General features: G+C 40.2%; 1 pseudogene; it reads left to right on the top strand.

Annotated features, from left to right (window-relative positions):
- Positions 1-13,692: 13,692 nt before the first annotated feature.
- LOC114085977 (high mobility group protein B3 pseudogene) lies at positions 13,693-15,281 on the top strand (annotated as a pseudogene).
- The last annotated feature ends 828 nt before the right edge of the window (positions 15,282-16,109 follow it).

Below are 16,109 nucleotides of genomic sequence, written 5' to 3'. Positions count from 1 at the left end.
CACATAACATAATACATACAACACATAACATTATAGTAAAGGCCTTATAACTTTTTACAGGTGAAATCTCCATTGCAATGTTTAAAAACTCTATAGTCAAAAAATAGAACTGATCAGCAAAACATTAACCTAGGTCTGTATGAGCTCAAAAAACAAAATAGAACTTCATGATATGGCAAAGGGCAATAATAAAATAGATATTGAAAAAAGCATCCTGGTTCTGTTGCAGATGTAAGAATAGCCAAACTGGAGTTTTGGATATCAGTTGTTATGGATTTGAGCCAAATCATCTTCTTTTTGGCCTGTAGAAATCGCTTTAGTTAATCTTTCTGGAATCCAAATTGGCTGCTGTTCTCCCTGTGGAAACACATAAACAGACCCCCGACTCCAGACAATCACTGGGTCAGGACCTTGGTTAATCTCTCTGGAATCCAAATCGGCTGCTGTTCTCCCTGTGGAAACACACAAACAGACCCCCGACTCCAGACAATTACTGGGTCAGGACCTTTCCATTGTCCTGTTAGAATATCCTTCCAAAGTACCTTGGGCTTATGTACATTTTTTGGACACATATGCCTTTCCGCAGCACTAAGTCCTGATGAATCCAAATTTAAAAAGTTTAGAGTAAAAAGGGTTATTTTAAGTTTATCTTTGGGGAATATATACCCCTTCCCAATTCCTTCTTTTTGCTTTAATAAGTACATTTTAATAGTTTGATGAGCTCTTTCAACAATGCCTTGTCCCTGTGGATTGTATGGGATTCCTGTTATATGAGTAATGCCAAATGTTGAGCAAAATTGTTTAAAAGAGGTAGAAGTATAACCAGGGGCATTATCTGTTTTTAACTGTTTTGGAACACCCACAGTGGCAAAATTTTGTAAGCAATGAGCTATAACATCTTTAGTTCTTTCTCCGGCATGAAGGGAGCCCATCAAAAATCCAGAAGAAGTATCAACTGTAACATGCAAATATTTTAATTTTCCAAATTCTGGCAAGTGTGTGACGTCCATCTGCCAAATATGGTTAGGTATCAATCCTCTAGGATTGACTCCAAGATTAACTTGTGGTAAAAAGGTCACACAATTTTGACATTGTTTGATTATTTGTCTAGCTTGTTCCTTAGTTATTTTAAAACGCTTTTGTAAAGTATTAGCATTGACATGGAACTTTTTATGAAAATTTATAGCTTCTTCTAGTGTAGAGAAAATATGTATGTCATGTGTAGTTTTATCTGCTAAATCATTGCCCAAACTAAGGGCTCCAGGCAATCCTGTATGTGCCCTGATATGTCCTATAAAGAATGGATCTTTTCTGTCCCAGATTAGACTTTGTATAGTGGAAAGCAAAGAGAAAACAGTAGAAGAAGGGGAAATCCTACCAGCATCTTCAAGAGATACTATAGCATTAACTACATACTGACTATCAGAAAATAAATTAAATACAGAATCTTTAAACATCACAAAAGCTTGTAAAACTGCATTAAGCTCTACCTTTTGAGCTGATTGTTTGGGTACTAAAAATGTAAAAGTTTGATCAGGGGTAACTACTGCTGCTGTACCATTATTTGACCCATCAGTGAATATATTTGGAGCATTCATGATAGGTGTTTTTCTTGTCATTTTTGGAAAAATTACAGGATGCAATGACCAAAAAGACAATAAAGGATTAGATGGTAAGTGGTTATCAAATGAAACATTAGATTTGCACATGATTATTGCCCAAGTATTTAACTCATTAGCTAACTCATCAATTTGATTCATAGTATATGGAGTAATAATTTTATTGGGAGAAATTCCAAACACTCCCTTTGCTGCTTTTATTCCTTTGAGTATTAATTGTCCTACAGCCTCAGGATACCTAGTAAGAATAGTGTTAGGAGAATAAGATAAATGTATCCATAATAATGGACCTTCTTGCCAAAATACTCCTGTAGGAATATTTTTTGTTGGTAGTACAATAAATAATAAAGGCAAACTTATATCAATTCTATCCAAATGCATATTTCCCATATATGTTTCAATGATTTTTAATGCCTTTCTTGCTTCAGGCGTTAACATTCGGGGTGAATTTGGATCTGATGGACCTTTTAGGATATCAAATAAAGGTCCCAACTCTCCTGTTGGTATACCTAAATAAGGCCTTATCCAATTTATGTCTCCTAATAACTTTTGAAAGTCATTAAGTGATTTGAGTTGATCTACTCGTATTTGAATTTTTGGTGGACGGACCATGGTTGAGGATAATAGAACTCCTAAATAATTAATTGGAAAATTTAATTGTACTTTATCTATTGCTATCTCTAGATTATAATTTTTTAATAAGTTTGTAAGTGTGGCATAACATTCTAGCAATGTGTTTTTATCTTTGTGTGCTAATAATACATCATCCATATAGTGAAATATTTGTAGTTCAGAATTTTGATTTCTAAGTGGCTGGATTGCTTTGTTAACATAAATTTGACACATAGTTGGGCTGTTAGCCATCCCTTGAGGGAGTACTTTCCATTCATATCTCTGATCAGGACCTTCATGATTCAGTGCAGGGATAGTAAATGCAAAACGTGGACTATCCTCAGGATGAATTGGAATTGAAAAAAAACAATCTTTAATATCTATAACTAAAACATACCAGGTTTTTGGCAAAGCAGACAACTGAGGAATCCCTGATTGAGCAGGTCCCATAATAACCATCTCATTATTAATGGCTCTTAAATCTTGCAATAATCTCCATTTACCAGATTTCTTTTTGATGACAAAAATGGGAGTATTATGGGGAGATACAGAAGGTTGTATATGTCCTTCTGCTAATTGTTGTTTGACCAGGTCATGGGCTGCTTGTATCTTTTCTTTAGTCAGGGGCCACTGAGGAACCCATACTGGTCTTTCTGATTTCCAAGTAATTTTTATTGTCTCAGTGGCCCTTTCTGAAAATCCAACCCATGTCTGTCTGTTCCTTGATCTATTTGTATTGGTGCTGCTATACCTTGTTCTTGTTTTTCTAATCTTTTTCCTTTCCTAAAACCTTGTCTAGTCATAATAGTGGGTGCATTTTGGTTGATGTTATTTGTTAATGTCAAACCTAATTGATCTAGGACATCTCGTCCCCATAAATTTATGGGAAGATGATCCAATACATATGGCTGTATAGTTCCTTCACATCCTTCAGGATCCTTCCAATCTAATACCATTGCACTTCTATGGGGATTAGTCGCCACTCCTAGGCCTCGAAGCGTTTGAGTGGCTTGTTGTAATGGCCAATGTTTTGGCCATTCTTGATGAGAGATGATGCTAAGGTCTGCACCTGTATCCAGTAGCCCATTAAATTCATGTCCTTGAATATTTAGTTTTAGCATGGGGCGAGAATCTAAATTTAAAGAAAGCATAGCCCAATCTACACCTGTGGAACCTAATCCCTTGGAACCTCTTTCTACAGTACGACTGGAAAATTTATCATGTAGGCTGGGTATTATTAGTAACTGTGCTATTCTATCTCCTGGTGAAATTACTGATATACCCTTTGGAGAACTGGCTATAATTTTTATTTCACCTTCATAATCGGGATCAATTACCCCAGGACTTATCATAAGTCCTTTTAGAGTAGAAGAGCTGCGTCCCAATAATAAGCCTACTGTTCCTTTGGGAAGAGGTCCTTTCACCCCTGTGGGAATGATTTGAACTCCCATCTCTGGAGTTAGTACTGCTCTGGCGGAGGCGCAGATGTCCAACCCTGCGCTCCCTCTGGTATGTCTGGTGAGGGATCTGATGGACAATGTGTCCTGGGCACTACCCTGATGGGGTTGCTGGGTTCCTCCAGTGCTCCGTATATTTGTGGTTTTGGGCCCCGGAGCATTGGGCCCCCTTGTCCATTTTTTGGCAATGGAGCCTGATGCCTTTCTCCACGATATCGTGGATAAACACCTGGTCCTTGTTCGTTTTTTGATAATGGAGTACCCTCTATGGTGGTTTGAGAACGGCATTCATTAGCCCAATGTCTCCCTCTACGGCATCGTGGGCAAAAACCTGGTATTCTACTCCTTGGATACCTAGTTTTGTTAAACCCTCCTCCAATGGGGCAATTCCTTTTAAAATGTCCTGTTTGTTCACAATTGTAGCATGTTCTTGGCCTGGCATCTAAAGCCTGTTTTACTGCAGCTGCCACAATTTGCCCTTGTTCATTAATGTCTCTGGCATCTAAAGCCTGTTTTACTGCAGCTGCCACGACTTGCTCTTGTTCATTAATGTCTCTACATAATTTAATATATGTGTTTAAATCTTCATGTTTCCATGGTCTAATGATATCTCTGCACCAACGATTCGCTTGCTCATAAGCCAGGTGTTTTAGTAATGGCATTGCTTGTTCTGTATTCCCAAAAACTCTGGTAGCTGTTTGAATAAGCCTATCTACAAATTCAGCATAAGGTTCATTAGCTCCTTGTATTACCTTAGATAATTGACCTTGTAAACCTCCATGTCCTTGTAAAGTCTTCCATGCCTTAATTGCATCTGCAGCAATTTGTGCGTATACGCCAGGATCATATGCAATTTGTTGCTGCTGATCCTCATAAGGTCCCTTTCCTAACAACATATCTAGATTTCTCTGAGGATAACCAGCTGCTGCATTTCGCCTAGCCGTCTCCTTGCAAAATTCCTCATTGGCAACCTTCCATAACAGGTATTGTCCTCCATTTAGCACAGCTTTACACATATTAGCCCAATCTGCTGGCGTCATGTTCAAGTTGTTAATGGATTCGACCAAGCTTACAGTGAAGGGTGCTTGAGGACCATAGGTTGTTACAGCCTCTTTTAGCTGCTTCACTGTTTTGAAATTTAAAACTTGGTAAAATCGCTGCCCTCCTGCCTCAAATACAGGGCATGTTAATATTTGAGATCTTGTCTCAGGATCCCAACTATCAACTGCGGGGGTTGGGGACCTCCCAGCATATGGAGGTGGCCTTGTTAGTTGGACACTTACGTCCTCTGGTGATAGAAAGGTGTTAGTAGCAGTCTCCTGTTGTAACTTTCCCCCTGATGGCTTTTTCTGTTTTACACTTTCTTTCTCTGTCTGACTAACTTGAGAGGCCTTCTCTTTTACTTGAATCTTTTCCTCTGTCTGACTAACTTGAGAGACCTTCTTTTTTACTTGAATCTTTTCCTCTGTCTGACTAACTTGAGAGACCTTCTCTTTTACTTGAATCATTATGTCTTCTCCTTCCTCTACCATTGTCTGAACTGAAGGCTTTGGACTAAGCAAACAAGACACGAACGTCCACAATGGCAATGTGCCAACTGGCAGAGTCCCTGGGCTTTTCTTTTCTATTCTTTTTAAATCTTCACCATGATGGTTCCATTGTGATATATTTAACAACTCCTCCTTAAAAAGCCATGGGCTACATTTTTGTATTGTATCAACGTATGCCCTGACTGTTCTTGATTTTACTGAGATGCCTCCTTCCTCTAACAATTTACTTAACACTCTTTCAGTTTGTTTTTTACTAATTTCTGATCCCGTATTTCTACTATAATACAACCCAACAAGATGACGCCAAACAAAACCGAGACAGAATGAGATAAAAAGGGAACAACAAAAAGTCATTATAGCCTTTCTATCCTCCTGACATGTGCATCCGTCCTTTCTCCCTATCTGTTCCTCAGACGTAAATAGTTTTTCCTCAGATGTGAGCGGTTTTTCTTCCGTCTCACTCATCTCCAGGGACAGGCAACTTAAAACAAAAGTGAAACAAAATAACAAAAGAAGAATCTTAAAATGGCTACCCATCCTCTCGCCCTGCCCTCAGGGGCGAGCAGTTTCACTTACCCTCAGTCGCTCCCCGTGCGAGCCACCAAATGCCGCAGTCTGGCTGGGCACAATCAGGAGCCACTTGTCAAAAGAAACTAACTTTATTTTTAGAACCACACACCAAACAAAACAGCTCCTCAGGAAAAATCCTCAGAGCCTCAACTGCCACCACCGGCTTTTTTCAAGCCTCTCTCTCCCCCCCCAAGCTTCTTCTCTACCTCCCACAAACCTCCTGCTCTTGAGGCCGATTGGCTGGGTCACGTGGGCAGAGCCAAAAAGTCCCCCAATGAGCAGCTCCGTGGTCTGAAAGGGCAGGGAAACAGTCCAATGAGCATCACCGCAGAGGAGCCAATCAGCTAGATGTTGCTGGGGCCGAGGAGCCAATCAGCTAGATGTTGCTGGGGCCGCTGTGAGCCAATCATCAGCCGGCAGCTGGATTGCTGGCAGCTGGAAGTTTGCTGGGGCCCCTTCGGCTGTGGCTCTCAACAGAATTGCTTCTCACAGTGTGAAGTTTTGATTCTCTTCCTGCTCACATAGTTCAACCCATAGACATAAAATCCTAAATATAAAGTTATAATGGACATAAAAATTATATACATATATGTAATATGAAATTATATACATATATATGTATATATATAATATGGGTAAGATTTTTCTCTTTTTTTCTTTTTGGGTAGTGGGAATTGAACTCAGGAGTGCTTTACCATATTTTTAAAAATATTTCTATTAGTTGTTGATGGACCTTTAATTAATTCATTCATTTATATGCAGTGCTGAGAATCGAACCTAGTGTTTCACACATGCTATGCAAGTGCTCTACCACTGAGCCACAAGCTGCACCCTCCTCCCTTTACCATTGAACTACATCCCCAGTACATCCTTTTTATTTTAAGACAGGGTCGGGGTGTGGCTAAATTGCTGAGGCTGGCTGTAAACTTGCAATCCTCCTGCATCAGCCTCAAGAGTTGCTGCGGAGGCTTAAAATCGTTTTTATGAAAAATTTTGAGACTTGCTATGGTTACACACTGGTTCATTATATTTTTTATCCATGCATTTAAGATTTCATAATCAAAACAAAACAACAAGCCAGGCGTGGTGGCACACGCCTGTAATCCCAGCTGCTAGGCTCAGGAGGCTGAGGCAGGAGGATCCAGAGTTCAAAGCCAGCCTCAGCAATTGGCAAGGTACTAAGCTTCTGTGAGTGAGACCCTGTCTCTAAATAAAATACAAAATAGGGCTGGGGATGTGGCTCCGTGAAAGAGTGCTCCTGAGTTCAATCCCTGGTACCCCCCCAAACAAACAAACAAACAAAAATATTAGGGGCTTGGGGGTATGTAATTCCAGATTCGTGGGACCCCAATAGACCTCCAGGAGCCGAATCGGATGCAATCACACAAGAGTCTGGACTCACAACCGCAGCGGTCCCGAGGAGTGAGTCCTGGCCTGGGGGATAGTCTATGTGTCACAACATCACACAGCAAATCATTTCACACCGCGGGAAAATCAAACAACAACTCTTAACATTGATTAGCACATACGCTGGCGCTGGCGGGAACAAGTTGGGTAAGGATGATTGGTTAGTTCAAGTGGTGGATACGTTTGAACTGATTGGTTTAGGCCGTGAGGGGTTGCAAGAGTGTATATGCTAAACTGCAGGGTTGCCTAATCATTCTATCAATCACCAAAACTACTGGGAGGGCCGCTTGGTATTTCAGGTATCTTCCCTGTCTCACTCTGATTGGTTGTTGCTATGGTCGAAATTAGGCCTCAGGCATTCTTTTGGTCTTTTCAGGAACTTGCGTTTGCTGAGTCTAGGACATCTGGTATGGACAAAAGACTCAGCAGGGTAGCTATGTGCTTAGGAACAGGTTTTCCAAGGAGAAGGGTTACCGTCCTGCTTTGGATAGGTCCTGCTCTGAGGTACAGGCTGGTTTTTAAAAAATGGAGTCACATCAGTTTCTCAGGTGTAGCTTAGTGATAGAGCACTTCTCCTAGTATGTGTGAGGCCCTAGGTTCCATCCCCAGCACCAAAAAATAAAAATAAATAATAAGGTTAACAAGCAAATAAAACATTCTTCTGAGAATTGGGATAACACACAGGCCTCTTCTTTTTTGGGAGGAGGGGGTACTGAGGATTGAATCCAGAGGTGCTTTAATACTGAGCTACATCCCCAGTCCTTTTTTAAATATTTGAAACAAAGTCTAGCTAAGTTGCTTAAGGTCTCACTAAGTTGCTGAGGCTGGCCTTGAAATCCTCTTTGCCTCAGCCTCCCCAGTCACTAGGATTACAGTCTTGTGCCTCCATACCCAGCTCCTTTTTGCTTTTTAAACTTTACTTTTTTCTGTGCATTTTTCCTTTACATTTTTATTTTTACTCCAACTCCAGGCACATTCCCTTGAAGAATTATGCCTATTATGTCTAGAGGTATATAGAAGAGTATATATCTCCAGCTGGGCACAGTGGCCCACACCTGTAATCCCAGCGGCTCAGGAGGCTGAGACAGGAGATCTTGAGTTCAAAGCCAGCTTCAGCAAAAGTGAGGCACTAAGCAACTCAGTGAGACCCTGTCTCTAAGTAAAATACAAAATAGAGCTGGGGAGTGGCTCAGTGCTCTAGTGCTCCTCAGTTGTTCAATTCCTAGTTCCAAAAAAAAGGGGGGGTATATACCTCTATCTGATAATATGTGTACATGGGGCAAGTTGGCCATTGTTCACCATTATGCAACCAAATCCTCTATGAGTGCTAAATGTCTTCATCTTTTTAAATCCTAAAATGGTGACTGTGACTTAAGATGGCCATCCAGATGCTAAGCAAGGACCTTATAGTCTGTCTTTTTAGTCTGTTACTGGCCCTTTAAGACCTGGGCCATGATGTGTAGATCTCACCAGATCTTGGCTGCATGGGCCACTTATAGGAATAAACCTGTCTAAGAGAAAGAGGGTTTACTGAAACACAATCTAGCCTTTGAATGTTTTCTTCTGAATTATTAAACAATTTTGACATTAAAGTTGGTCTGTCAGGGGTAAAGTATGAAAGAGATTCTATATGTACAGGCATTTATGCAGTTGCATGATAAGGGGTCTGAACTATCAGAAACTAATTTGAAGGTGCCAAAAGGCACTGCCTCTGGTGGCAAGGATAGCAGGACACCAGAAGAAATGGTTAAAAAGATTTAAATCTTTTAAACCCAGTGCTGGCACTCTCAGCACTGTTACTCATCTGGCCCCAGGCAGCTACAGATCTTCTCATTGTGGTCAAGAATACTAGTCCTAAACTGGAAAAAGATCCCAAAAAGGCTGCCTGGGCTGTAGAAAATCGGTCAAAGAGAATGTGGCCTCTGCCCTGCCTTCCAGTCACTTTTACCCCTGGGGGGTGGAGGTTGATGGTCACAAAAGATGTGGCAGTAGGTTTCAGTACAGTTAGTTTATGATCTGGGGACAGGAATAGTCTCTCCTTTTAAGATCTGTTAGGACACCCCATTTGGCCAGGGGATATTCATCACTGGGCAGAGCAATTCTTTCTATAACAGTATCCCATCAAACTGAATGCCTGGGGAGACTGGCAGAATAAATAAATGGACCCAGAAAAGAAACAGACAGAAACTAAGGCCAACCTGTGTTTTGTAGGCAGCCTCTGAAAAAGGATCTTCAAGGAAGCCTAAAGAAAAGGATGGAGGGGCTGGGGTGGTAGCTCAGTGGCAGAACGCTTGCCTAGCACATGTGAGGCCCTGGGTTCGATCCCCAGCACCACATAAAAATTAAATAAGCAAAATAAATGTAAAAAAAGGAAAAGAAAAGGATGGAAAGGGCCTCCTCCATTGCACATCAATATGCCTAGAATAAGAAAAAGGCCAAAAAGGAGCCTCTGGGTAGAAATGACAGTGGAGAAATCACTTACAGTGGATGGCATTTTGATAATGATAAGAGAGATAGGTCAGGCTCTGTTGAGAGCCACAGCTGAAGGGGCCCCAGCAAACTTTCAGACTGCCAGCTGATGATTGGCTCACAGCGCCCCAGCAACATCTAGCTGATTGGCTCCTCTGCGGTGATGCTCATTGGGCTGTTTCCCTGCCCTTTCAGACCACGGAGCTGCTCATTGGGGGACTTTTTGGCTCCGCCCACATGACCCAGCCAATCGGCCTCAAGAGCAGGAGGATTGGGGGAGGTGGAGAGGCTTGTGGTTGTGAGAGAGGCTTGTGGGAAGCCGGTGGTGGCAATTGGGCTCTGAGGGTTTTTCCTGAGGAGCGGTTTTGTTTGGCCTGTGTGGTTCTAAAAATAAAGTTCGTTTCTTTTGACAAGTGGCTCCTGAATTGTGCCCAGCCAGACTTCGGCAAGGCTCAAAAATAACCTGTCTTCCAACCCCTTGAATGCCACAAGGGAGAGAAAAGATTAAGACAATTTTATTGTATATGCTAGATTTTCCAACCCTCTCCTGGGATGAAATTTGTTGTGTAAATTAAATGCACAGATAACATAAGGACTGTTTCAGAATATGAGTTTAATAAAGGGTCCAAAACTAGAAAAGATAAAAGGAAGTTATAGGTATGAAAACATATTTTAGCATGGAAAATTAGAAGGTAAAAGAAATGTTTCTGAATGAGAAAGTATTTTGTCTGGTAAAGAAATATTCTTTAGGTAAAGTCCAAGATGAAAGAGGACAAAACTAAGGATGTAAAGTTGTGAATGTCTTAGTAAGTCACAGGTTTGTGGAAGGTAATCTCAGAAAGTTTGTGTTTGTGATTAAATTGGCCATAAGTAGCACAGTCAAAGTTATTTGAACTTTAATGTATTGATAGGAAGTAAAGTCTGAAATATCCATCTGCTCTTATCAAGATAATTTTCTTGTATTTGTTAGGTTTTATTACTTGAGGAAACTAAGTCTTAAAGGACTTAGGGTTTGTACCTGTGTTAAAGTCTTAAATGATTACTTTGTAACTGGTTAAACAAACATCTGTTACTTAGGTTATAAAAATATAGTTGACACCCTAAATATATGTGACTAGGTATATATATGCATCTGAGAACTATCAGTCTAAGCCTTGTCTAAGTGTTATGGAAAAGTTTACAAAATGAAAATTTACTGGCAAGATAACTAATAAGTGATCTCTTTTATATATTGTATCTGACATAGAAGGGCCACACTGTCATTTGAAGACCTGTCTTATATCTGTTTGCTTTGACTAAGTCAATTTCTGATTATTAACACTGTTTCCTAAATGTATAAGATATTTAAGGCTATCCATTGACTTTTTTTTTTTTAAAGAAGCACCAGAAGTTAGAAAGAAACCTTTTCTTTTTTTTTTTTTAAAGAGAGAGTGAGAGAAAGAAAGAGAGAATTTTTTTAATATTTATTTTTTAGTTTTCGGCGGACACAACATCTTTGTTTGTATGTGGTGCTGAGGATCGAACCCGGGCCGCACGCATGCCAGGCGAGCGCGCTACCGCTTGAGCCACATCCCCAGCCCCTCCATTGACTTTTTTAAAATATTTTTTTTAGTTGTAGTTGGACACAATACCTTTTTATCATTCATTTATTTTTATGTGGTGCTGAGGATCAAACCCAGGTCCCTGCACGTGCTAAGCAAGTGCTCTACTGCTAAACCACAATCCCAGCCCCTATCCATTGATTTTTGCATTGATTATTGTTACCGTACACTATAGATTCTAAATTTTACTTTAAAAGTTAAACTTAGTTAAATGTAAAGCTTAGGGGAGAGCACTTTATCAAGTTCGTGTTCTCCAAACTAAAATTATCGGTAGTAATAGCCTTCTTCAGATTCATATAGAAATAACAAATTCAGTTGGTATTTATTTTTGTCATCTAATGTTTATAACTGGATAAAGGTAACCTGTTGTCAATAAGTTACACATGGGCTGAGGATGTGGCTCAAGCGGTAGCGCACTCGCCTGGCATGCATTCGGCCAGGGTTCGATCCTCAGCACCACATACAACAAAGATGTCGTGTCCGCCGAGAACTAAAAAATAAAAAATTCTCTCTCTCTCTCTCTCTCTCTTAAAAAAAATAAGTTACACGCACAATGTTTAGTGATCTCTGAGGAATCTCAGGTGACTTTTAAAAGTAGATAGGAACAAGATCAGTTTTTTTGATATTTCTTTTTTAGTTATAGGTGGACACAATATCTTTATTTTATTTTATATGGTGCTGAGGATCGAACCCAGTACCTCATGCATGCTAGGTGAGTGAGCACTCTAATTTGAGCCACAACCCCAGCACACAAGATCAGTTTTGACCAATTGCCCTTAAACACCTGGAAGAATATAGCTAAAGCATAGATTTACACACACATACACACACATATCAGTATACTTTAGCCCATTAGCATATATATGATACTAATATACATATATATATATATATATATATATATATATATATATATATATCATATACATACACACACATATGATTGTGTGTGTGTGTGTGTCCATTAGCCTTATAACTATGTAGATTCCCGTACTTAAGGTTCTCAAGAGGGGAATCCCATTTCTATTTTGGGTTTTGTATCACATTTTGGGAGATTGTCATACATTAATGTGAATAAAAAGAGTATCATGGTGTGGTACATATATATACAGAAGAATGAAATTATGTCATTTGCTGGTAAATGGATGGAACTGGAAACTATCATGTTAAGTGAGATAAGCCAATCCTATAAAACCAAAGGCTGAATGTTCTCTCTGATATGTGGATGCTGACTCACAATAGAGAAGGAGGAGTGGAGGTTCCCGGAATTAGAAAGGGGGAATTAAGGGGAAGGGAGGGAGGGTAGGAATGGGAAAGATAGTAGAATGAATCAGACATAACTTTCCTATGTTCATATATGAATACACGACCAGTGAAACTCCACTTCCTCTACAACCACAAGAATGGAAAGTTATACTCTAGGTATGTATGATAAGTCAAAATACATTCTACTGTCATGTAAAACTAAAAAATAACAAATAAATAGAAGAGTATTATGGGGCTAGGGAATGGCTCAGTGGTAGAGTGCTTGCCTAGCATGCTCAAGCCCTGGGTTCCATCCCTAACACCACTAAAAAAGAGTATTACTTCCTGCCTTCACCCCTATTAAATTGAACTTTTGTATATTTAATTATTTGAAGCAGTTTGGCTGAAATCACATCTTTCTTTTAAGTATCTGACCACTTTGATACCAAACATAGTCTGTATATTTGATAGTCCTCCAAACACAAATGTTATTCTGCCTGACACTGACGGTACTTTGAACAGCCATTTTCTTGGGGTTGCAGGAGGAAGAGCTCATAGGGTTAGCACTAAAAGAGGATCCCAGCTTCTAAAGGAGGGATAAAAGAACCAAGGACATAAAGTAGCCCAGGCTATACCTGATGAAATCAATTGCCCACCTCTTGCCTCCAAGTTTACTTCTTGGTGGTCCATGATGCCAGCTGAGGTTGCCATTACAACGAAACCAAATCGACAGCAATTTGTCCCCTAAAAAATGATGGCTCCTAGATGGGTGTGGTGGTACCGGCCCATAATCCCAGCTACTTGGGAAGTTAATGAAGGAGAATCACAAGTTTGGAGCTAGCCAAAAAATATCAAAAAGAACCTGTCTTAAAATTAAAAGGGCTGAGGGTATAACCCCATGGTAGAGTAGGCCTGGGTTTAATACCTAGTACTGGAAAAAAAAAGGGGGGGTGGTTACTAGGTACCATATATGTGGTGTGCATATGTAACAAATTACATTTTGTGAGGCAACCGCAGGCCACACCCATCCCCACCCATCCACCCCCAGCCACACAGCCCCAACCCCTCAGAAACCTGTGGCGTCGGTCCTGGACGGGTGGCAGCATCGGATTCAAGGGGCACTTTCTTTCATCAGGAGGCTTTTGACAAAATGGACATCAGGATGCCTAAAGGTGACCCCAAGAAACCAAAGGGCAAGATGTCTGCTTATGCCTATTTTGTTCAGACTTTCAGAAAAGAACATAAGAAGAAAAATCCAAAAGTTCCTGTCAATTTTGCAGAATTTTCCAAGAAGTGCTCTGAAAGATGGAAGGCATTGTCCGGGAAAGAGAAATCTAAATTTGATGAAATGGCAAAGGCAGATAAAGTACGGTATGATCGGGAAATGAAGGATTATGGACCAGGTAAGCGAGGCAAGAAGGACCGTGATGCCCCCAAAAGACCACCGTCTGGATTCTTGATGTTCTGTTCAGAATTCCGCCCGAAGATCAAGTCCACACATCTTGGTATCTCCATCGGAGAAGTGGCGAAAAATCTGGGTGAGATGTGGAAAAATTTAAGTGACGGCGAAAAGCAGCCGTACATCACTAAGGCTGCAAAGCTGAAGGAGAAATACAAGAAGGATGTTGCTGACTACAAGTCAAAACGAAAGTTTGGTGGCGCAAAGGGCCCCACTAAAGATGCTGGGAAAACGGTAGGAGAAGATGAGGAAGAGGAGGATGAATAAAAAAGCCGTTTATCCATCTGCTTATGAATACCTTGGAGTATCGGAGCGCCGTCCGTGATTGACACATCTTATTTAAGATACGTCTGTTACTCTCATTAGTTCAATTACAGAATTTGATCACAATCATATTGTAGTCTCTCAATATACTCTAGAAATTCTCAGTGGTTTACAGGAAGTGGCCCTGGGCACCCTGAAACTATCAAAGTTGTATGTATTTCCAAACATTTTAAAAATATGTTCTCCTCACTCTGTACATTTTGCTGTTGGGATGACAAAATATTTGAATGTTTCTGGCATTTTTTTTTTAATTTGTAAGGTGGTGTTAACTATTTGGTTATTGGCTAGAAGCCCTTAGTTACAACTGTATATATCTATAGTTTGTAAAAAGAACAAAACAATTGAGACACTCTTGATGTTCCTTGCTTGGCTTTGAGGCTGTGGGGGAATATGCCTTTTGGAGGCGCTGTAGCTCAGGATGTGCACTGTGAGGCTAAATCTGTTGACACTACAGTGGGCATCCATTTAGCTTCAGGTTGTCTTGTTTTTGTATATAGTGATATACCATTCTGTTACCTTTCTTAGTTGTGGAAAAGGGGAAGTCAGCTGGCATGAGAAATGTTGATTTTTTTTTTAAATTAAGTACAGGAGATTTTAAACTTTGTTTTCAAACAAACTGTCGAATTCTTCATTGTCAGCAAAGCAAAGAGCCACTGCATCAATGAAAGTTCAAGAACCTTTTGTACTTAAATACAATTTGCAATGTTATGTTATTTTTTGTATGTTTCCAATGCTGAAATGTTTTTTGAAGTTAAATAAACAGTATTTACATTTTTAAAAATTACCTTGTGTGAATATGTGACAATGACTCCCATATGATTATGTATAATCATGATGCACTGAGAAAAAAAACTTACAGTGCACAAGGCCCTGGGTTTAATCCCCAGCACCACAAAAAAGAAGAGGAGGAAGAGGAGGAGGAGGAGGAAGAGGAGAAGGAGGAGGAGGAGGAGGAGGAGAAGGAGGAGGAGGAGAGGAAGAGGAGGAGGAGGAGAGGGGAGGGAGGAAAGGGGGAAGGGGGAAGGGAGAAGGGGAAGAAGGGGGAAGGGGAAGAAGGGGGGAGGGGAAGGGAAGGGAAAGGGGAAGGAAAAGCCAAAAATTTAAGGTATAACTTCCAGGCTGAGGATATAGCTCATAGAGCCCTTGACTAGAATGGCCAGGCCTTGGGTTCAATCACCAGCACCAACACTACCAAAAAAGGTACAATTTTCCTTCCTAATACTTGTAGGGGCTGGGGTTTGGATCAGTGGTAGAGTACTTGCCTACCATGTATGAGGCCCTGGGTTCAATTCTCAGCACCATATATAAATAAATAAAATAAAGGTCCAATACTTGTCATTTTTTTCTTTTTTTAAAATATTTTTTAGTTGTAGATGGACACAATATCTTTATTTCTTTTTATATGGTGCTGAGAATCGAACCCAGTGCCTCACATGTGCAAGGCAGGCATTCTACCATTGAGCTACAGCCCCAGCCCATCATTTTTTGAATGATTATTCGAATTATTAAAAATTAAGGGGCTGGGGTTGTGGCTCAGCGGTAGAGCGTTTGCCTAGCACGTGCAGGGCCCTGAGTTTGATCCTCAGCACCACATATAAATAAAATAAAGGTATCATATCCAACTACAACTAAAAAATAAATGTTAAAAAAAAAGTTAAGGTACTGGGGTTGTTGCTCAGTGGTAGAGCACTTGCCTCACACACATGAAGCACTGGGTTTGATCCTCAGCACCACATAAAATAAATAAATAAAATTAAGATATTGTGTCCATCTACAACTAAAAAAAATATGTATTT

Source organism: Marmota flaviventris, chromosome X (assembly GCF_047511675.1).
Source record: "Marmota flaviventris isolate mMarFla1 chromosome X, mMarFla1.hap1, whole genome shotgun sequence".
Lineage (NCBI taxonomy): Eukaryota > Metazoa > Chordata > Mammalia > Rodentia > Sciuridae > Marmota > Marmota flaviventris.
Note: the sequence above shows the minus strand (reverse complement) of the source record. Positions and strands in the feature narration are given on the sequence as shown.